At 43.0% G+C, this 24,011-nt stretch overlaps 1 protein-coding gene across 9 annotated transcripts in view; it reads right to left on the bottom strand.

Annotated features, from left to right (window-relative positions):
* The window catches only part of CALD1 (caldesmon 1), a 190,435-nt gene that overhangs the window by 144,514 nt on the left and 21,910 nt on the right, over positions 1-24,011 (bottom strand). For 2 of the 9 annotated variants that reach the window (XM_079304070.1, XM_079304059.1), the window contains exon 1: positions 5,603-5,717. The exons of 2 other annotated variants lie outside the window; for them this stretch is intronic. The gene's annotated coding sequence lies outside the window, so the exon portion shown is untranslated. Of the gene's footprint in view, positions 1-5,602; positions 5,766-24,011 lie in introns of those variants that run through there. 5 more of the 9 variants (XM_079304062.1, XM_079304066.1, XM_079304058.1 and 2 more) reach the window with 5 other exon arrangements.

The following is a 24,011-nucleotide window of genomic DNA, read 5'->3' as shown; positions in this document are numbered from 1 at the left end:
TCCTCCAACTCAAGGAAATCAAACACACTAAATGCAATGTCTATTTTTAAAAACTCCCAATATCATTTACATCACTAAATGTACCCCAGCACAACTACTGAAATCAAGTTCAGATTCAGGCCAGCTAATGCCCAGGTTCTCCCTCCTCATGTCAGAAAAGAGATAAGTGGTGTTTTAAATTACTGGGACAGCAGTAGGGAAATTCTCAGCTGGCCTGCTTTTGTCAGTATAATATACATTAGCCACAGAAATGCTTGGCTCTGTATCATCTGGGTTGCCTGAACACTCTTGCTCATATTTACAGCAATTAAAATGCTGCACTTCAGTCTTTATAATCCCAGTTCTGTTTGAAGTGGCAAAGCAACAGCTGTGGCTTATCAGACATCTGAATGAAACTGTTCATTTTCATAGCAGGGGTGTGGCTCTGCACATGGGGATATGCTGCTCCCCAAGCCAAACAAAGCAGCAAAACCTCTGCAGGGCCAAAGTGATGCTGACTAGAGGCATCCTGCAGGTAAAGGAGAGCTCAAACACTTCTCTCCTATTTCCAAACGTTGGTAGCCAAGCTCTTGAAATTCCTTTTTCCAAACCCATGACTTTTAACTGGGTCAGAGCAAAGCCAAATTCTCACAGCTCAATGAGTGCTGAAATTTCTGAGAGAAATGAGGTTATCACGAGGTCATTAGGAAGGTGCAGATAAAGTTCTTTTTGCCTCCTCCATCTGCAGCTGAACCTACTTGGACTGAGCAGAAATTGTCCTCAGTACAGCAGCTGACAGCAGAAAGCAATGGTCACACTAGCACTGCTAGGTCCTCTGAAATTGAGAGGAATTATAAAAGGTCATGCCTTTGTGCTTCTGGGATGAAAGATTTTACCAGGGTGAACTTTGTGGCTCAAGGGAGGGGGGGGAAAAAAAAAATCAAGTGAGGGCCATTTCACCATTAGAGAGCTCGCTGTCAAAGAAAATAATGAAGTGGGAAAAGGGTAGAAACATGCCCTGTGGCAGTCAGCAAGACAAGAGAGAACATCAAAGCCTTGCAAATAAGAAACAAACAATGGCCTGATCACAGACTGCTTCATTTGGGCAGAGCTGCCTTTGAAGATGAGTGGGATGCAATGGGCACAAGGCTGCAGGATCGAACCTTGACTTCTGCAGGATCAGGGGCTGCTGCTCTCCTGGATGAGAGCTTGGCCAGCCCTGCTCTGCCTCCCCCAGGCAAAGCCAGCTCCTTTGGACAAGGACACAAATCCTTTTACACTGCTGTCACAGCTCCAGGCTCCCCTACCCACTTGACAATCATGAGCACTAGTTCTTCCTCAGCCCAAGTTATTTAACTTTTAGAAGGAACACAGTGATTTCCATGCCCCTTACTTAGGTGTCCACTTGGGAAGGTCACACATGCATGGATGTGCAGGGACACTGCCTTCCTGCATTTAGCAATACTTTCCACTTCATATTTGCCAGCCTTCTGAATAGATCCCAAAGCAGAGCATTTACAACAAAACTTTATCTCCACAATCTATTTATAACCCTTCTATGAGCTAAATTCCAAAGATTTTTTTTTCTTTTTTGCCATTTAAGGACATAAACCAGAAAATGTGCAAACGGGTGGGTTCCACTTTGCTTCACGCCCTCCACAGCAAGTCTGAAGGGAAAATGCTCTTTATTTGTATTCTGTATACACAAGAGGGTGTGGAAACATGTCATGCTTCCATTGCCCTGAAATCCTTTCCTAATATTTTCCCCACTGCAGCTTGGCCTGACCCCAGGGGTTAAAATTTCAACTTCTCTCATCAACATGAGACTGAGCAAGCAGATAAGGTCCAGCAGCTTGCTGAGTAGTTTTGCTTCCAAGCTTATGACACTATGGTGGATCTGTAAGCAAAAGCTGCCTTTGTGCATTTTTGGAGCTCACATGACAGCTTCACAGCTGTCCAGATGCAGCACAAACAATTCCATCTCCAAGCACACAGGAAATGCCCTCAGGACATGACAGCAGTGCCACCACTGCCACCTTCACCTCATTCCCTGGGCTTCAGTGGTTTTATACCCATAATCTGTGTGAAAACAACATGAAAAAAAAAAGTCTAAAATTATCTGGGAAATCAGTAAAAAATAAGGTTTCAGCCAGTGCCTAAAGTTGGCATTTTGATATTGCAAATTCTTTCTAAACACCAAATGAACTAAGCCCCAGCAGACCCACGGGCTAAATACAGAAAGGTACAGATTATCCTTTACTTGGAGATAGAGAAACAGACACAGGGCCATTAAGTGACTCACCAGGTATTTATGACCACAGGAAAAAAATTCAAAGGAGAAATTACTCCAGTGGCTTAAGACATTGCTGGTTTTTTCCCTTTCTTTCACCTGCTTCCTCAGCTACTTGTTCCTGCCTTCACTGCAAGCCAGCAGGACAATCCCCACAAGCAATTCTTCCTGGCTTCAACCCATAAACACTGTTGTAGGTAAGATTTTCTGACAAGGAGGTGCCCTTAAACTTCATGGACAGAAGAGGGAAAGAGACATCAGTATTTGGTGGTCATCCCAAAGGAAAAATGCATGAAAAGGAGCACTCCTGTAATGCAGGATGGAAAGCACACAGCTAACACACCAGCTAAGGAATAGTGTTACATTCCCTGACCTTTTTGGTTGGTCAAATCAGTTTCAAGAAATTTAGGAACAAGGTCCCCCGGGGGTGGGAGGGATCCCAAATTACAGAGTACTGAGCGTCCTTCCCTGCTGGGTTATGTAGAAAAGCATCAGGAAAGGGAAAAAAACCCCAAAACCCAGTGTTATATAGCTCAACTGTCCTGTGACCTGGGTGTTTCATCCAGAGAGGTCAGATCTAATGTGACCTTCAAATGCCTCTGAGTCAAATTTCAGCCTTAGCCAAACCCTTGACAAGCAGCAGCTACACCTTCCAAGCAAGAGCAGCACCCCAAGAGGAGGTGCCTGCACACAAGGGAGGTGACTTCCTTCCAGTTCAGCTGCCCCAAATCCATCCTCACCCATTTCACCACCCAGCAGCTCTGCACAAAGCCAGCAAACCATCCCCTGCACACACACACACACACCTTCCCCAAAGCAGCCAGGCAGCAACTTTTTCATCACAACCTGCCAGGGGGTAGTTAGTGAGAGGAGACAATTTTTAAAGAATGAAAGCTCTCTTTGAAGGCAGGCTCCCACTGTTTGCAGTCACAGGCCTGTGTGCCTCAGGCTTTGTACACCTGGAGCCCAATCCTGCAAACTCCCTGTAGAGCTCCTCTCAAAGGCAACCAAGGACTGCACTTCCCCTTCTGCCCTGTTACCTTTTTTGGTGCTTTCTCCCATAGCCAGGAGAGTCCAGAGCAGCCCTGCAGATGGACTCTTGTGATCTCCTGGCCCTCTCATTCTTAGGCATATATGGTTTCCTGTCCCTCTTTGCTCACACACTGGGATCAAACGTTCCAAGCTGCACCCTTGGCAGACAGGGGTTAAGAACTCCACTGATCTTTAACACAAAGTAAAATTCAGGCAGCCCACAAGAACAGGCCTCATGCAAGCAGCTCCTGAGAAATCAGTGTTTTCCACAGCTCCAGAGCACTCAAGTTGTGTTTGTCCTGCAGGAAGGAAGTCCTGCAGGCTCTCACTTTTCTGCAGTGAAAAGATCACCCCCACAGGCAGGGCTGCTCCAGCTGTGCAAAGGAAAGTGTGAAACAAGGAGCACTTCCAGCCAGGCTCCTGATGGATCCTCCCTGGCATCTTCATGGCACAGGGAGCCATGAGAAAAGCCTTCCCCACCTGGAACAAGCAGCACTGCACCCTAACCCTGGATGGGATTGAGCTCTGTGTCACATGTGCCCCCCATGAATGAGACCAATAAAATCTAAATGCACTTCAATTTTCCCTGTAATGCCAGCCAGAGAAACTTACATATGAAGAAGCAGTTGTAGAAAACCCCTCATTCTCCTAAAACATGCTTACATCACTCACTGTCAAAGTGTATCCAGAGCACACAGGACTCCTCCTGCATCATCCATTAATGCTGGTATTGATTTCACCAGGACTAATCCTGTGAATGAAGCCTGTGGAATTGATCCTCTTGTATTGCAAATGGCAACAAAGAGGAGTTTTCAGGAAAAACAAATTATCCCAACTGAGTCTCTTGTTCGCAGACATCTCATCTGGTATTTCTTCCCTCCCACCACAATTTAAAGTCTGGATTAACATATTCAGGGTTGATTAAAACTGCCTATCAAAGCAGTTTCTCCAGAAAAGGCAGATCTATCATTTCTTCAAACATCCTAAGAAAAGTTCTGCCCTGCTTTACCTTACAGGCAATTTAATAGAGCAAATGGAATAAAAGTTTTGCTGCATTTGTAATTTATGGTAAAAGAGTCCAATCCATTGATTTTGGTGTGTGTAGTTTCAGGATTCCATCCTGTCTAAATGGCAGCAGAAAAAGATGAGACTTGCTGCAAATGAGGGGTTACTGCTACATTTAATGAGACAAAAAGAATGGAGGCAGAGTCTGAGGGTTCTCCAATGGCAAATCATACAAACAGTCATTCACAGTATGGCATCTAAAATAGACAAACTGTAATAAATACATGGTTCTTACAAAAAATCCCACTCTGCCTCCTTATTTTCTTTGAGCTGCTGCCAAGGAGGGAATGTGTTATTTTCCCCAATTATTCTTCTGTCTGCCTTTTAGCAGGGGAAGCCTTCTCAGGCAAAGCTGTACAAAAACTGCATACTTTGAAAAGAAATTCTCCTTTGAAAACAAATACTCCATAAAAAAGTCATTTTAAAACAGCTATGTTTTCGTTCCTCCAAACAACATTTGACATATGAGACAAATCCAGTCTATCCCTGTAGGTCTGGCCAGAGCTTAGCAGCTCGGTCAGTGTCTGCAGCTACCAACATTCATCTGCAGCTGACTTCCTCTTTCCCTTGGTTTTCCCAGCCTTTCCCTGAGAAATTCCCTGCTATGCAGAACACCGTGCCATCAGCTCAAAGCTTTCCCACTGTTCCCGACATGTCAGAGGAGCTGGGAAGGACCCAGACTTCCAAGAGCTCCGCTCCCACCCAAGCACATTTTTTTTAATCCCCCTCCCCACTCCCTTTTAACAGGAAAGACAACTTCACAAGAAACATTCTGGCAACGCTCTGGCGCGCATGTTGGAGGCTGAAAACAAAATCTGATGCCATCTATTGTCAACAATACTTGTGTGAAAAGCTGCCATGAGGGACATCTGCTGCAGCGAGTATCAGATCACTGACACCAAGCAGAGCTGGGCTGGGTCACTTACACCCCGACCGCTGGGCTGCCCTCGAAGTTCACTTTTTAAAAGGAAAAAGCCCCAAAAAATAATGAAAAAAGTGGGGGGAAGAAAAGAAAGGTTAGGATGAAAAATGGACTGGTGGGAGCAGCACAGATCCTGCCCATCATCTCCTCATCGGGGTGATCGAGATTCCACCCAAGACCTCCCTCAGTTTCACCGCGAACATCTGGAAAGGAGGGGGGCACAGAGAAAGAGGAGGAGAGAAAAAAAAAAAAAAAAAAAAAAGTCACCGACAGCTCGCTCCCAAACAAACACATCCCGTAAAGCCCTTCCTTACCTCCGGCTGCAAAGTTCTCAGCTGCTAGGAAGGAAATGAATAATAACTGGGGCAGCAGGGAAAGGCGCAGCAGCCTCGCAGGCGCAGCCCAATTCAATAAAAGCGCAGCTCTGCCTTGGCCCCTCCCAACAAGCCGATGCTGAGCGAACACATATCCCCGATGTTTACAATGGGCAGGCGGCGGAATGCATTGTCCTGGATTTATTCTGCCGGGCAGCCAATGGCCGAGCACAGGCAAGGTGGGCTCAGCCTGCCTGAAGGGATGCCTGTCATTCCCCAGGCATGCTCAGGAAGCCACTCATCACAAAAACCGAGACCTAAAAAGCCTCCGAAAATTCGTGCGGGCTGCCAGGACTGTCTTGCTGCATGCCCTTTTTTGGTTATCCTTAGCAGGGCCTCTGAAAGTAAATCCTCTGTCAGGAACAATCATAAGAAATGTTAATCTTGGAGAAAGAGGCTGTCTTGTTGAGCAGAAACGGGGCTTAAAAAAAAAAGGAAATGCGCTGGATGGAAAGGGATACAGTAAACATATTTACTTTTTGCACCAGATTTTTGTTGTTTTTTTTTTTAAGAAAATAAAATAAATAATTTCACCACAGCTAAACTTCATTGTATTTTTTTTTTTAACGAGGACCACATGTAAAAGGCAACAGAAACGCTCTGCTGTGCAAGCTTGATTCTGCAGAGAGACACACCAGTGGGAAAGGCACATGGAAGATGAGTTGGCAGGGTTCACAGCATGATTCCATTTCAAACAGCACAATAGAAGTTACAGATAGAATAGCCACGTTCTGAAAAGCAACTTTTAAAGAGATTTGAAACTTTGATGATGATCCTGGGCAAGCTGGACTAGTTGGATACACAGGTTTAGTTTATAGTTCTACAGCTATTCATCTAAACATTAAACCTGGTTCATTTACTATGAAAACACATCTCCTTAATACGACCAATATTTGCACTGCCTTTGAATATTATCAATAAAGTAAACCTAGATTAATTTTTATCTTTGTTTTGCTTTAACGATCACACACTGCTGATAACTTCACAAATCGTGCAGGTATCATCAAAAAATGGACAAACAGATAAAGACTGATCATGGAAACATACAAACTACATCAAGTATGAAAATTATTGCCTACAAAAATCATACAGACATACAACATGCACATGTACCAGTCTCTGAGAAAGGCTGGTTTAGAACAGAACAGCTGAGTGCTCCAAGGCAATGAGATTCCAGACCAGGAGATGTTCTGCAGATTCATATTTGACAATACCATACACTAAACCAGTTAGGGGTAAACTATGTCTAAGATGACTTTGCAGCTGAATGGGCTAAACTATTTTAATGCCTTTCTGGGTCTTTTTTTCCTGGCAAATGGGCCTCACATTTAGTCACATGTGTAATGCAAGAAGGACCTAGTCCACAGACAGTAAACTAAACCTTACAGCATAAAAAAATTCGAAGAGAGACAAATCTCTGAAGATTTACAGCAAGAAATCGTAATTATTCTTAGTGCCATTTTAAGTTTCACTGTTTTATTATATGGAGAAGAAAGCAGTGTTTGTTTTTTGAAGGCACTTTTTTCCTTCACTTTAACAACCCCCTGGAAAATTCTTCTTATGCCAGACAGCTGCCATGACTGGCTACAACAGTTTTAAATGTTAAAAGCAATACCTACAGCATATATGTAACTTTGTTTTGCAGGATTTACTAGAAAAGAGAGAACAAAATCCTTGTCCTCAGTCATTCCATTAACTACAGAAATTATTATCCTATGTATCCACAACAAAATAAAAAGAGGTAGTGACATTATTCAGGAAGAAATTATAAATCTCTGCTGGATCTTAGCATCCCCTAGATTTTTGGAAAACACTGAAGAATCCAGGCTAAGAGAAAAGCAGGATTAAGGGATGTGGACTCTCAAAAAAAGAAAACTGAAGGTCAGGAGTGCCCTCAGGCTCTCCATCCAGTATGGCCATGAACCCCTGTGTCCACTGCAACAGGGGACCTAGAAGGGACACACTACCTAAAGCTGGAAGCAACTGGGATATTTTAGCTTTTTTTTTTCTCACCATGACTTTGCCAATAAAAGTCCCTTGCCAAAGCATCCCGCATTCTGTGTTCCAAGTCACCTTTCCACCAAAAAAACAATTTTGCTTGGGGGAAATTACATCATGAAAAGTAAAGCTTGCATCCTTCTGGCTCAGTTGAATTTCACTGAGAGGAACTTCTGAATTCTATGACTTGAAGGTTTGAGGCAATTAAACTGCCACAGATCCCACAGTTTTCCTGGAGATGGTGCTGGAAACCTGAGCTTTAAAGAATGCAGAGTAGTGGGTACCCCTCTCCGTCCTATGATAAGAGCCACCTGTAAATGCCTGCTGTAAAGAGAGTTACAAGATGCCTAAATCCACAGTTGTAACAATTTAGGGAGCTCCCATGGTAGTCCTTGCCCTGGCCACCAGGACTGCCACTCTAGCCACACCCTCCCCTTTGCTTTGTGTCACAGCTCACACCTAAAAATATTTATGGGACTGGAATAACCCAAATCCTGGTTTATGATTGCAGATGTAAGAATTAGGGGGGGGAAACAGTATATGCAGAAATTAAACCCCTAAATCAAGTACCATTTTAATATCAATACATTATCACAGTAAGGAAGGGCCCTGCAAGTGCTCATTGCTCTAAAGTGTGATAACACAGGGCAAGGGTGGGACTGCTTGTGATAAGAGTCAAAGCACTTACACATTTTGGGTTGTTAGTGCATTCTGGGAGACCTCAGCCTGCAGTTTCCTCCTCAAGAATCATGTTAGAAGTACCTGGAAATCTCTGTTGAGACTGGAGCTCTCACAGGTTTATCAATTTTTCCTGTAAAATGTCTAAAGCTGAGGTAAACCTGTGGTCTAGAAATACAGTGTAAATCATCCCCCTGGGGGTGCAGCCCTGCTTGCTGGGTGCAGACACTCTGAACCATTTGAATTTTGGCACTTTGGGGCTCAGCAGGCAGTGGTGGCCAGGGATCCACTTGGGTTATTGCTGCTCCAGCCTTCCCAAAGCTGCTGTGGTTGCAGAGCCATGATCCCTGCCCGGAAAAAAATCTTTGGGGCTTTTATGGAGGGACAGTATTTTGCTTTTCAAAATGAAGCCATTTCTATTACTGAACTTGCCCAAAATTATTTTTGTTTTTATTTGACATGGTGCAGGTGTGCAGCACTGTGCCACCACTGTCACTGCAATGTCAGCAGCTGCCATTCCAAAGACACATCCTGAACCAGCCCACACCTGCACGTTCCCACAGAACAGCAAGATGCAGAAAGAGCATCAAATACACCACAGGGAAGGCTGTTCTTCCCATCTCTACCAAATTGGTTCTTGCCTCTCACCCCCAAATTGACATTTTCTTGTTGTCCACAGCTAACAGCAGGTCAGACTGTCCCAATGCTCACAGAAATCTTTAGAAAGGAGCTTCTCTCCTGCAAGTAGCACAGATGCTCCCTGTTGAGGCTGGGAGACCAAAGCTCTGCTTTGGAGAATCCCAGCAGTGAGGGCTGCAATAACCAGCCCCATTCCCCAGCCCAGAGGCTGACACAGAGAGGCAGGACCCGAGCACAGCAAATACCCTCAGACCCTGCCAGCAGGTTTGGGCTCCCTTCACACCCTTCACACCCGTGCTGTGCAATATTTTACTATGAGAGGTCTGCCATCCTTTGTCTCTGAGCACAACGGGGATGGTAAGGAGTCTTAACAAAATATAGACACACAAAATTCATCCCTGGAGGGTCACATGGCTGGGGCAGAGCCTTGATCCTGACCCTTGAAAAACCAGGCACAGCTGGATCATTCTTCACTTTCAGCCCTTCCAGAATATAAGTGCTAAGTGGAACTTCACCACCAAAGATGAGGGGGACTTTTTTGAGATAACACAAAATGTCCAGGCTGACCAGATGTAGTAATTATGTCAGTGCATGACTGGCATCATCACCAGTCCTTTATTAAAAGCTCTTCATGCCTTCTTTCCATGAACTTCTCTCAAGCAACTCTGACTCCTTTCCTTACAGGCAGCTCCACACAGCACTGGCTCCTTCTCTCCTCTCTGCAAGTTTCCTTCTCTCTTCTGCCTGACTGGCTAAACCCAACCTGTCCCTTTCCCAAGCTCCAACTCACTCTCAGCTACTTAACCCCCACTTTTATAACCCCCCCAGCCTCATTGTGCAGGCAAGGCTGTCTGCACTCCTCAGCCATCAGCAAAGCTGTAATTCATTGGGAATGATTTTCTTCTGCACTATCCCTACAAACCTGTCTTCCCACAACCAGATTTAAGGAGGCCTTATTGCCTGTACCAGGGTAGGTGACAGCTGTGTCACTTGCTTGGATGGAAGGCAGGAGGGAGGGCTAAACCTCCCCTGGCCCCCAGGATGAGGAGCACACCCAGAGAGAAGCCAGCAGCTGAGGAGATGATGGCTCACCAGCTCACCCCGGGCTGGCCAGCAGAATCTGCTTTTCCCCTCCTTGGAGGAGCAGCAGCAGGAAATGTGCTGTGCACCCCAGGCTGGCTCACACCTCCCCTGCTCACCCCAGAGAGTTTGCTTTGGGCTCTGCATATTTTCTCAAATCTCCTCACAGCACAAAGAGAGCCCAGTGCTGTGACTCCCACCCCAGCAGACAGTTTCTAAATGATGCTATGGCTCTGCCATTTCCACAGCTCATCTGGAATCCCCTCTCACACCAGGTGCTGGAGCTCCCAGCTGTGCCCCTCTGACACCAAGGTGAGCTGGTGGGATTTGTGAGCCAGACACCCAGCTGGCAGCTCTGTCTGGGGGATTGCTGCTGAGGCAGGAGGGAGAAGCCCACACACCACGAGCAGGTTTGATCATCCTCATAATTACCTCCTGGGCACAGACAAGCTGCTTCTATGTTAGACAGGCAGAGGTAACTTTTTAGGAAAATTTTACACATGCTGCTTCAGGCAATATCTTTTGGCCTGAAACAGCACAATCCATAGGACTTCAAAGCCACCAGCACGCTCAAAGAGGGTGTAAAAACAACCACAAGAGAGAGCAGAGAAATATGAGCATCTCTTCAAATGTGGGGCTGTGTGCAGTGCAGTGTCAGTCAGCTAAAAATAAAATAAAATAAAACTAGTGCTGCTTAGACCCACTAACAATTTCCTAACACAGATTTCAGCCTCAGTCTGCCTTGGACTCATTCATACCCAGTGGAAGAGCCAGAGCCCTGCAAGGAGCTTTTCCCACCATGGATTTTTAGCACATACCCAGGGCACCAAACCTCCCATGAATGGCAAGGGCTGTTCTCTATTTCTACCTGGAAAGCAACACAATTCTTCACAGTGCTAATGAATAAACAATGGATCCTGTTTAAGGTGCAAGAATCAAAAAGCATGTTGTGCATTAGTGCATGAAAATCAAGCAAGGAATGCAGGGCAGAAGGTGATACCAGTTTTCAGCTTTTCCAAAGGTATTGGGAAAAAAAGGCTACAGGGAAAAAACATAGCTAGCACTCTAAGAGCAGGATTTAGCCAAGTGTTTCCATGAGCAGTACTTCCTCACCTTGGATTAAAGCAATTAAAAATCTGGCATGTAATTAGGCCTCTTTGCCATTTATTTTGGTGTGATACATCCACCCATTTCAGGTGGATGAGGTATTTTATTTCCCTGAGCTTAGACAACTAAATACGTGCAAAGCACATTTATACATGATAAAAGATCAAAACAAAACAAAAAATCATCCAGAAACCTGCTGGAAAAAAGATATTTTACCCACAAGAAATAATTAATCATGGACACAGAGACTTTACCTCATTAAAAGCAAAACAAACAACATAGTGGCCCATATTCCAAAGCAAACAAAATACCTGCACTTTACTTTTCCACTGGAAAACTAAACCTAGCTTTTAGTACACAGTGCCCCCCAAAGAACAGAGAATTCACAGCACCTACACTCACTAGCAGAAAAGAAAAAAAAGAGCTCTTCTTCACTGCTTCCAGAAGTGGGAATTTTACAGACTTTTTCTGCAGGTGAACACATAAGGGAACTCTGCTCTCAGAAATCACTTTTTTAAAGGACACGCCTACTTCTCACAGCAGGTACCAACTATGGACAGCAGATGTGTATCATTTTCCAAAGCCACTCAGGAAAAAATACACACAATGCAAGTAGCAGTGCTCCAAAAATTCACACACTGACTCTGTTTGCCTTATTTTGAGAAAAATCAGCGTGTTTGCCCAGAACAATTGCTCAGCACACACTCCTCCTTGTAAATTTGGCTTTAATTCAGGTATTGTTTTCCAGGCAGAAGAGATGGTGCCATCATCTGCTTTTGCAACCAGCTTACAAATTACACAGCTGCTGGAACAGGCATTTTGAGGGTGAGGCATGTTCCCTGGCCTTGATTCTCCCCTCACTTGGAGCAGGCTACACCAAGTATCAACCTAATCAAATCAGTGTTCTGTGACATCTCCTATTGTCACAGCAATGTGAAAACCAGGTCCCTTTGTGCCCTGATGCTATTGAACCATTCAGCTTCAGTATCTTGGCTCAGGCAATGAGCAGAGGTGGGGGCAAGGCCATTAACTTGAACTCCAATGAAAAACACAACCTCCACACATGCCCATGTTTGCAAACAACACTCCTGATCTTCATTCAGATCTCCTTTTGCAGCTCTGCCTGCTGTAACAGAACTCACAACTTGCACTGCTTCTCCATGGCCACATCCCTAAGGATGGCAAGCCATGGAGAGAGAAAAGCACCTCAAAAACTGCAGGCTGGGCTCACTCAAAATCAAGTAGAGGCAGCTGCTGGCAGGAATACATGATTCTGCCAGTATTTGCTTCAAACAGTGAATTTATTACTGTCCCTGTTTTATCACAGCCTGAGGGGAGCAGCATGAACACAGTCCCCACTTTACAGCCAGCTCATGCTTTATTTTATTGTCAAATATTTTCTTGCATCTCCTCCAGATTCAAGAAGCTCTAACCAGTCTAGGTCACATTGCACACCTATAGAGAGAACCTAAATCCTTTCTGTGCAGCCCTACAGGTAAGGAAGGGCTCCATATGAGCAGTCCTAGGAAAGTATGAATCCCTAAGGCAGTTTCTCCAAAGATGCAGCATTTAGTGCAATAGTGGACATAGTGGATTGTCTTTCCTTGTCCCCTCTCACATGCAAAGAGAGCTAGTGGGATTTGGCCAACTATTCAGTTCATCCTCTTCAAATCTAGACACACCCAGATTTCTGTGAAGTGCTCTGGGTTATGTCCCCTCAAAGGCAACTTCCTGTAACAGCTTTATTTAAATAAAAGAAATTAAGTTGGGTTTTTTTGTTGTTTTTAGAACCAGGACAGAAGCCTCCATGCTGTATATTTTTCCCTGCATTTCATTCTGGGCTGCCCACCCACTGATATCCTCAGACCATCTCCATTGTTAGTATTGATGAAGTAGCATGACAGAATTTCTCAGCTGGGGGTGTGACCTGCAGACAGCTCTGCTGTTTCTCCATATAAACTGCATCCTGAAACTGCAAGTATTAGAATTAAATTCTCTATGTAGGGATCACATTTACTGGAATAAACACTATATGGCCTTCCAGCTTTCCCATGATCAGTGTTCATCAAATATCTGATCTTCTTAATCACTCCAAACTCTGTTTGTCCCTTCCTTTTCCAAAATGACACATATTCCCCTTCTCTGCCAAGCTCTTAACCCCTGGAGTTTAGTGCAATCTTCACAGTGCTGGGCTTTGCAGACCAGAGTGTAAATATTCTTTCTCTTGTTATTTGAGACAGAAGAATGTCACAAAACCAAACTCTCTCTTTTCCCTCCAAGAATATTTCACAGCAATTGAGCACCAAGTGCCAGCTGTATGAAGCACACTTTCAATTAACAATATACAGCACTGGGGAAACAATTCCCTTCTGTTCCCATTCAGTCCTTTGAATTTATATTTGAAGTGCTTTTAAAAGTGATTTTAATGACCTTGTTCCAGTTCTATTTCTAGAGGAATGGAAATACAATACTAGAGGTCCCAGCTGGCTGTCTGGAATTCTTTTGCACAAGGACAAGGTGTCTCCTCAGATAAGCCATTTATCCTCAGGAAAAGCTGCAGTGCTCCTGTATCTTCTTGCATTGGTAACAATGGGTACAAGAAATGCCTCCAGCTACCTTGAATAATGTCTGCAAGGAATCACTGCTTATCTGCTTCAGCAATATAGTGGGAACCTGGCAATGCAAGCAGGTCACAGCTTTCTATGGGTGTTCATTGGCACTGTGCTCCTTATTCAGGAGTTACCACAAAAAATTAACATGTCTGTGACACACGTTCAGAGCACCCTCACAAAACACATCTCAGAGCTGGCTTGATAAGAATCTCAAAATAAAAAGATGAAAAAAAGCAGCAATCTTTGAAAGGCTGCATTTTCCCCCATTAAACATCAAAACAACATCCTTAAGAACATTTGGTTGAGGATTCATAATATTTTCCTATAAAGAACATAACTTATTCTTCCATGAAACTCTAGATTATCACATGCTACCCTTTTTTAAGGTAGCCCCACTCAATCTCACAAGTCAGCAGGACTAATTCCCAGTGATGCAAGTTTAGATACCAATGATACAAACCAGTCACCAGTGGCTCATGGTTACCATCTTTGTTATTTTCAGCCACAGGGACAACATTCATAAATAAAAAAATAACCAGTGAGCTTTTTTTAAAGCACAACTATGGAAAGAATTATGCTTGCCTTGACAAAAGTCTTTTCACCACTGCTGAATGCTTTTGGGTAAAGGGAAGGGATGTTCCTTGCCAGCATCTGCCACATATGATATTATAACCATCAGGATAAACAGACACATGCCTTGAGTCAGAGCTGCTTCTGAGTGTCAGGATGTGTGTTGAATTCCTAGCTAATAGCTATTGTTTGGACTCATTAGAAGGAATATCACAAATTTGACTTTTTCTAGAATTTAGCACACTATGAGCAGAGAAGAAAAAAAGTCATATTTGATAGGCTAAGAAGAAAGAGGTTTTCTTTGCTTTTCAAGATGCTTTAAACTGATAATGGGCCAGAAACACACTCCTGCATTTAGTTGCCAACTTTCAGTATTCAAAACAAGTCTAATTATTTCATATTTGATTTGTAAAAATGACACTCAGCTTATTTAATTAAACTTCTGAGCAGTTAAATCCAAATCAGCACTTCCTCAAAATCACTAAGTCTTCATACATAGATGCATGCAACTCAAATATTCCCATTTCTGATTAGATGATGGATAAATTTCCCATATTTCAGGGAGACACCAGCCCCATTTCTGACAGACTGAGCCACACCATAAAACCTTGTTGCTGCAGACTGCAGGGGCAGGCAGTGGGATGGCTGCAATGCACAGCTCCATATTTCAAACCATTGTCAGTGTGTGTCAGGAGCTCATAAAACCACAGTGAGAGGATTTGCTGCCCTCCCTCAGCCCACACTAGCAGGGATTGCTCCTCAGTCTGCACTGAGCCCAGCAGAGGGATCCCAGCAGTGCTCAGCATCTGCCTGGAGCCTCCAGGAGCTGTTGGGAAATCCAAGCCCTGCAGGCAAGTTCCCCTCTCCCTCCCACAGCTCCATCCCCACCTGTGCCAGAGGCACACTAAATACAATTTGCTCAATGCCATGAACAGGGAAAATTCTATTCAAGCCCTTCACTGGGGTGGTCAGAGTCCCAAGTGCCTGTCTTGTGGGAAATTCCAGCATTGAACTCCTTGAGTTCATTATTTAACTGGAAGGAAAACTCCAGTTCAGTTTCATGCATACCTCCTCTTGTCAATGTCAAGTGACATCCTTGCTAATTCTCCACTCAACTTTATTATAAAGTATCAGAAATAGAAATGAATGCTCAAACAATGTGCAACAACTGCTCTCAGAGCCACTTCAATAACATTTAACCAAAAAAACACCCCCAAATAACTCTTCTGAAATATAGTCCAGTGATATTCAGCAAGTCTATAAATACAGACTGCAATAGAACAAATATCAGCTCCTGAAATTATATTATTCAATCATTGTTTTCTATTATGGTCCCTTGACAGCCATTAAGGATGTGTGAAGAAGCACAGAGAAACATCCAGAAAAATATTTAGCTTAAGCTTTTTGACACAGTGGCCAATGTCCCTATTGCTTTTTCAGCTTATCTTCCAGATTAGTTGTGATTGATTAGGAAATTCCTACAGTACAAGTTCTGTCTTATGAACTTCATATGCTCAAAGGGATTAGTAAAAGGCATTTTGATTCATTTTCTCCAAGGGGAAGGGTATTTTCTATAAATGCTGTCCAAATTTAATCAGGAATAAAAATATATTGGTGCTTACATACTGCAGAAGTATGGGAAATTGGGCCACTTATTGTTTCAGGCCCAGGCCACCCAAGATTTGAGAGAATTTGGCAGGTTTCAGAAAGCATCACATGAGAGACTGGTTGGACAAACACAACAAAAACAACCCAGATGTCTGTGCTTCCCTCAGCTGCAAGGCACTGCCATCAGAGACTCACACAGAAGCTTTTCCATTTTGAAAAGGTCAGATATTTTTTAGTTCTTTTACCAAAAATCATGCTTTTCTTCCATTTCCTGTATCAGCTTATGTTGATGTTATGGAAATTCTCAAAGCTTACCACCAAACAAACCCAGCCTCACAAGATCTCTCTCCAGACTTTGCTTGCTTTTCTGTGAGATATAAATACCAATCAAAGGAGTGCACAAACACAAAAAGTAAATAGTTTGCTCTACTAGTCCAAGTATTGGATAGTTCAGTCATCAAGCCATCTTAAAATTTTCCTGTACCATTTGTTTTACTACTGTGTTAGGCTGAAGTTTCTGTTGTTATAGGAATGCTCACCTGTTCAAATTCCAAAAATCTTTTCCTGCCACACTCAGATCACAAGCTTAGATCCAAACAGGATTTTCAGGGTTCCCACCTACAAGGACAACTCCTAATCTTTTTTAGCTTATCTGGCAATTGAAGATGTTAAATTTATATACAATACGACCAGGAGTACATGGGTAGAAAAAGACATTTACAAAACCTTAACACCTATTAAGTCTGCAGAAGAAATCCAGACTGTTGGTATTAAATATAAGCAAAATATTCATGTTTCTTGCTTTCACCATTCACCACACAGTCCCAACAGGACAAAACACCAGTCCAGAGGACAAGGGTAGAGATCTGGAAATAGCACAAAGAACAGAGATGAGTCTATACAGAATGGGAGGAAACTCCATATCAGAGCCATAGCTCCCCCAAAGGGAACTGGAGACACACCCTGAACCCCAAAAACTTGCTGAAAGGCTGCACATGGCCCAAAAAATCTGAACATCACCCAGAAATTAGTAGCTGAAAGGTCAGTGGGCTCCTGAAGCTCGAGGTGGCAGCTGGATGTGTAGGACTGTAGGTCCATTAGTGAATTAATTAGCTACATGGGCTGGTGTTGGCAGCATCTCTGATGGACACAAGGCAGTGTTTACAGACATAGCCTTAAGGCATCATACACAACAAGAATAAATCAATCAACTCAGGCAATTTCCAAACCCTTCCTTTTTTTATAGGCGAGTTTTACTTGATAAAGTGCAGAAAAAACACAGCACTTTATTCCTGCTTTCATCAGTACCCAGCCACTGCCTCTCCTTTTCACACAGCCCTCTGCAGCCCAAACCAGGCTGAGGATATTCTGTTTACAGCACTATCACCAAAGACACAGAAATCACCCAGCCCTTCATGAGGTGTCAAGCACTCCAGACCTTGTGCTCAAAAACCAAGCCCAGCCAATGAATTTTTCCTAGAGAACAGCAGCAGATGCCATAAGCCAGCAGGCTTTGCTCAGATGAGTAAAGAGATGACACTGGAGAGTGGGGGGTCATTCCCCTAGGAAGGTTTTTGTGCTGCCCAGACACACAAACTGTAAGCTCATCTTCAGCAAGGGGTGTTGAAAGGAAGGGGTGAAGGCATGACTGTATAATAAATTTCAATGGGAATGAGCACAAAAGGGCAATTCTCAGATGAATTATCACTTCATTCATTGAAGCTTACATTTTTATTTCCATTTAATGTTGTTGGGTTTCCTCTGTTCTACAGCAGGAGCAAACCACTAACCCTGACCTGAAGGCTACTCCAGAGCCTGCCCTAATGAGTCAGGAGAAATCTGGGAAGGAAAATTGGGACCTGAAGGAAGGAGCAAAGGCTTGGGTCAGTCTCCCCCATCCCTGTGCCCGAGCAACACTGCTTGTCTCCTCCAAACAGCACTTCTTGCCAAAATGGAAACATTCCAAAATTTTGGTGCAAAACTGTTCTGTTCTGGGAGATCCCAACACATAACCAGAGGGAGGCACCAGGGTCAGAAATGTTATGAATTTAGGCTGTCTAGTGTAACACAAGATTTCTTTTTTTTTTTTTTTTCTTTTAACAATGATTGTTTTCTTGCTCCACAGACACCTACACTGGGCATTAGACACACATTGTGAGCTGTTCATGCTGGCCACATCCTCTGTGTAAAACTTATTTAAGCTTTTTATTATGTATTTAGTATTTGTACTGCTCAAGTGTGGCTGGCCCACCTTAGGCAGCATAAATTAAGTGGGACAGTAGTGAGTGATGAAGGATTTTAAAATTAGGAGGAACTGAACTCCCCCTGTTGTTTTAAGACACATTCCCTCTTCTGAATATGTAGGATATTCCAAAGAAAATGGAAAGCTAGATTTTTATCTTCGTCCACCCCTGTGCATGGAGTCCTCAGGGAATATTTTCAGATATAACTCCCTCCTCATAAAACACACAAACACAAGCACTAGTGAGAGCACCAATTCAAATTCTCCATGTACAGTATCCTCCTTCTCCTATTAAATAAACATTCTCCTATTACATCACCTGAATGTGATGTATTTTAAAACTCACCTTGATGAGCAGCTATGATTTATTGGGCTTTTCACGTGGCCTTCAATCAAGTCAGCAACACTGAAACCTCATTTATCCCTTGTGAAAAGGTGCATCCTGCCCAGGCAAAGATCAGCTCTCTAAACATCCCCAGTTTTTATTTTCTTTCCATTAAAGATATGAGTATAGGAATAAAAGTTATTTACTAGTATGTATAACAAGGTAAACAAAACAACATCTAAGGAATTAACAACAAACAGAAAAGAAACTTAACCCCCAACAAGAGAGCCAGAATTTCAATTGAGCTGAACCCAGAGGCAAGTGCAAGCCTTTCCTTGACTCAAGAGCTACAGATTTTGGGGCAGCAGTTTCAGCACAGCTACACCATGTTCTTCTCTTAGGCACATGCACAGGTGTTTTCTTGTGCAGCTTGCACTGTGGAGTGGCTGGCCAGAAAAACCATTTTCACCCCCAAACTCATATTTATGAGACAGCAAACTGAAAGAGATTATCAGTGATGCACCAGTTTATTATGCTAATTTTAATTCTGTTCATTAATACTTTTTTAAACTGAAGTTGTACCAACAAAAAACCAAAAAAATCAAGAAGTGAGCTGACAGCTAGGCTTGGAGACATCCTACAGGTTTTGTATCCCATCCTGCATCCTCCTGTGCCCTTGAAATAAGCAAGGGTCACTGTAGTCCTGCACAAGGAACTCGCTGGATGCAGCAAAACAAAGCCAGTCTTACCTAGTGCAGTGGTAGAAATCAACTGGGAAAGTTTGGATATTTAGCAAGATCTGTACTGTTCAATTCCTAAAAGATTTGGAAGATTTTGACAAAACTGGGTCATTGTTTTCTTACTCCTCTCTTTCCCAGTTTGTAGGCACCGGGGATTTTTGTACATCTCATTTCTACAAATAATCTTCTGCTTATTGTAACCCTTTGTGTGTGTTCAAGTTCTCTCATTCACTCCTGCAAACTTAACTCTGCCAGATGTTTGGGAGTTTTTGCCTTTTGGCAAGAAGGATTAATAGAAAAAGGGCAAACAGACATTGGGAACTTTCCCCCTCTTCTTTCTCATGTCAAACCAGTTGTTGGGATCTCAATCTCTCTGTTTTCCATTTTGATTTCACAGTTATGGGTAATATTTCACCATGGAAATAATTGCTTAGAAGGTTTAAGTCCTTTGCCCCTAACAAAATAATGAGCCTTCTTTATTTCCTAATTAGAAGAGTAATGGAACCTTTATGAGTCTTCAAACTAGGTCTAAAAATTCCCCGAAGGAGCTGGGCTGGAAAAATGGCCACTGTGGCATTTTGTAGAGAAATTATGTCATCTTCTGTGGTGGAGAGGGGAAAGAAAGAAACAAGTGAGAAGCAGGGCAGCTGAGAGCCTGTTCAGATTCTCTGGCAAATAAAACAGCCCCTCCACTCTACCCCAACCCCTCTTTTCCCTCAACAGCTGCTCCTGCACTGCCTTTTCCATAGGGACACTGTCCAGGGATAAAGGGAACTGCTGAGGAAGAGGGAGAAAGCATCAGGGCATCTCTAAAGGCCTAAGAAAAATAGGCTACAAAAATTCACTCTTCATCTTTCTGGAGGTTAAAAAAGAAGGTAAGACCATTCTTCAAGAGTAATTGCTAATTAGGCAAAGTCAGGGAATCAGAGCTGACATTTTAGGAACTGGTTCAGAGGGAAAAAAAGATAATTTTTTGGAATCTGAGTCTGAATTATTCCCCCAGCATTAAATTTGAAAGATCCTACTTGAAAGCATGTGCATTTATTTATTTTTTTTTTTTTTTAAGCTGTAACACACAACCATAAACCAGCCTGTAAATTCTACTTCAAGTTTGAAATTCAATGCAAAAATGACCTTGGTGGCAGATGCTGCTTATACAGCTTAGGTGGAAAAGCAGAAGAAAAACCAGCCACCCATGGCTGTGCAGTCTCACATACCAGTGGCAGCTTCTCCTCTAGCTCATCTTGCATAATATTTTCCATTACAGGACACCCCCTTTGCAGGAGCTTATTACTTTTCTCAGTATTAAGTGTTTGAATAGAAGTTTCCACGCTCTGCATTTGTGTCCTGATGTTACCTGATGACAGTTTGGGGGGCACTGTTAAGGGTTGGGTTTTTTTCTGGGTGCTTACAAAAGTTAAAGTAGTATCTTGGACCATGTGAAAAGAAATGTTCTTACAGCTGTTTCACAGAGAGCTTCCAGGCTTTGGAGCACAGAAGTGTCAGATTTGATAGAAAGACAGCCTCTATTAAATAGAAAATCAGCCCAACACTGCCTGCTGGCTTCCTGAAGGAGTAGCAGCCCCTATACCATGGGCAGCCACACAAGCTTCAGCTTTCCCCTTTTCCAGGGACTTCTCTGCCCTCCCTACCCCTCCCAAGAGAAAAATATCAGCTCCAAATGAAAATCAGGCAGCATGGAATAGAACAGAGGAATAACCCACGAGTTTTATTTCTTGGGTCATTAATCAGGAATCTTAAGCTATGGGTTTGTCAAACCCATTGAGCCTGAACCTGGAATAAGATCTGCAAATAACAATGAAGTGGAACCTTGGGCTTGGTTTGCCAAGTGAGCCATGTGCTCTTGCTTTTCTTGACCAACTTTCACAACTGTTTCAGCTGCAAATCTATAGACTACATACTTCAGCAAGAACTTACAGGGGCTGGGGAGAGATAGCATCAATCTGTGGCTCGAGCTTCTTAAAGCAATTTGCAGCCCATGCCTCAGAAGCATGTTAAATAGCTCATGGGCAAGGCAGGCTACTCACTGATAAAAAACTTAAATACTTCAGAACTGTCAGTGTCACAAATTGTGCCAGCACACACCTAAGAACAACTCAGTTCTCTAAAGGCCCTGAAATGCAGGTTTGGTCTATCCTGAGTTTGACAGACCCAAATCCACCTTCTTGCCAGACTCAGTTCTGCTATAAAAGAGGAGTAAGGATGGGAGGAAGATGCAGCTGTGTTTCAATACCTCCAGATTATATCTGTTTGAACAGGGGGAGATGTTTCTGCAGCTTGCAGCAGACCTGCACACATCCTTTGGGTTTAATTAGCCAGACAATTACAATTATCTACCTGAGGAAGGCAGGCCATGGCTTCTGTGCCCAGAGCAAACACCTTCTCAAGACATCCCTCATTCTGTGGAATAGTTTTAGATCAGTTCAAGCTGAAAGGCAGCCCAGATGCACTGGGGAGGTTTAAAGTCCACTTGGCACTTCTTCACACCAGCCAATTTAGAGGCTCCATTTGGCTCCCTCACCACAAAAATGTCACTGTTTCATCAAGAGCAAGCACTGGTCACATAAGCTGCATGTCTAGCTGGAAAAATAGTAATAGAAATAGCCTGGCTTAGGGCTAATGCAGACACAGAAATCCTTCCCTTTGGTTCTGCTGGCTGTTTAATGTTTAAACCATGCAGCCCTAATTCTGTGTTAGGTTGCTTTTTACCATGTATTTTTGATTTGGAGAATAAGCAACGAGCCTGTTCCTTGTTTGGCAGCAGTACAAAGTCACTTTGAACTAGCAGCAGATTCTGTAATCTAGCCTCAGGTATGAAGTTAGCTACTGGATGGACACAGAGCATGTGCCAGACTGGGGCAGATCTGGCTACACCACTTAAAAAAAAAAAAATTAAGAAAAAAAAAAAGAAAAAAAAACAAAAGCAAACACAAACGTGCCTTTTTCTGCCTCCACATCCACCTGTGCACTCCCCTGAGCTCAGCATGTGTGTAAATCAGAGGGCAGTCTCCAATCCATGTGGTCTACACAAGAACTGTGCCTCCATTCATTCCTGCTCCCAAAGCCTGGAGGTCTCTGCTGGACTGACATGCTAAACTAATTTTCTGGAATCTGCTTCTGCAGCCAGGCCTGCAAAGTGAGCCTGGGCTGCAGTCAGAGGATGCTGGTGCTGAGCTGATGAGTTGAGACTGACTAAATATTAGGTGTTTTGCTCACAAATACTTACTGCCCAAGCAAAAGAGTTATCTAAATTAGAGGAGGGTTTTGGGTTTTTTTCACATAATGACCTGTACAAGAGCAGCTTTATACCCATTTCCCCTATAAAACCAATCTATGGCAAAAAAAAAAAAAAAAAGCCTATTAGGAAAACAAACAGTATTTTCAACACCTGTACTTATTTGTGGATAACCTGGTTCCCCAACTCCTTTACTATAGGCAGACTCTTCTTGGACTTCAGCAACAGTAAAAAAGTTAAAAATCCATTCTGATGCTGCAGCACAGTTCTCACCATGTGATGCCAAACAATGATTCCTGTTGCTTTGGGGTTTTTGTGAGGTTTAAATGTCCTCTGACATTGTCAAGAGGAAAGGGAGAGGATACCTGCTAGTCTGTGTTGAGCAATATTCTATAACACACATTCCTTTGTGGTTCCTCTCCATGGAAATCCTGACCCTCACACAACGACTGCACAGACAACTAGCATCATTTCCAAACTTAGAGGGAGGCTGAGTACTATTTTTGTCAATTATTTATATATAAATAGTGATTAAAAGCACTAGAACAGGCAAAGTCTATAGCAGAGGACCTTTAGGCACAAGGGGATCCAAAGTTTCTGCCAAAGGAAAAAACATCTTAGTTGGAAGATGTTAAAAACATCAAGTTTCAAGCATGCCTAGTCTTTTGCTCCTCAGTCAGCCAACTTGCCAGCACTCAAAATTCAAGCAGATTGGTGCTAAAATATAAGAGTGCCATGTGTCTTTACTGCCCATTTCTGGAATATATCAATAATAGATTTACCCTTCATTTCATAACAGGACCCACACCAAAAAAATGTGGCAAAATACTTTCCACATAAGGACTTGACTCTGCATCTACTCAGCTTTTGGGATTTGGGGAAAACATCATTATCCCAGGCCCAAAATCCTCATTTCCCAAATTATTTGGAAGTATATTGACAGAACAAATCAGCACCAAATCAGTACTGTAAATTTCCTCCCCAGAGTTCTGTTGAAATGGGAAGGCAGAGGAAGGAGCCCAGGCTGAGGTGACTGATTTGATTCCCCACGGGAAGGGGCAGATCCCTTGTGCTGCTGGAACTTTCACATGTCAAACTTTCCCTGGATATAAGGTCTTTCCTAATTGCTCAACATTAGTTAGACATTGTTTTGCTTTAGAGTCAAAGTTCTTCCCCTTGGCAAAAATAACCAATGTGAAATATTTTTGTGATTGTTTTTCCTCATGAACATTGGTTAGTCCTTACTCTGTAGGAATTGATGCATGCATAGTTCATTCAGCAAAACTGTAGTACATGTGGTTTTACTCCAACAAGGACAGTGATCCTGGAGAGTTAATATTCTTGCTTGAAATGTTAATTTCTTTTTGTTGTGTAGAAGCTGTCTGCAGCCAAGAACTCTAAAAATTTTGGTAAGCCTTAACTTGGATACTCTCTCTGTATTTCTATTTTTCCATTTCATACATCCCCACGCTTTCCCTTAGTAAAGACAAAAGT

Source organism: Erithacus rubecula (genome assembly GCF_903797595.1).
Source record: "Erithacus rubecula genome assembly, chromosome: 4".
NCBI lineage: Eukaryota > Metazoa > Chordata > Aves > Passeriformes > Muscicapidae > Erithacus > Erithacus rubecula.
This window is presented reverse-complemented; position numbering and strand designations above follow the sequence as displayed.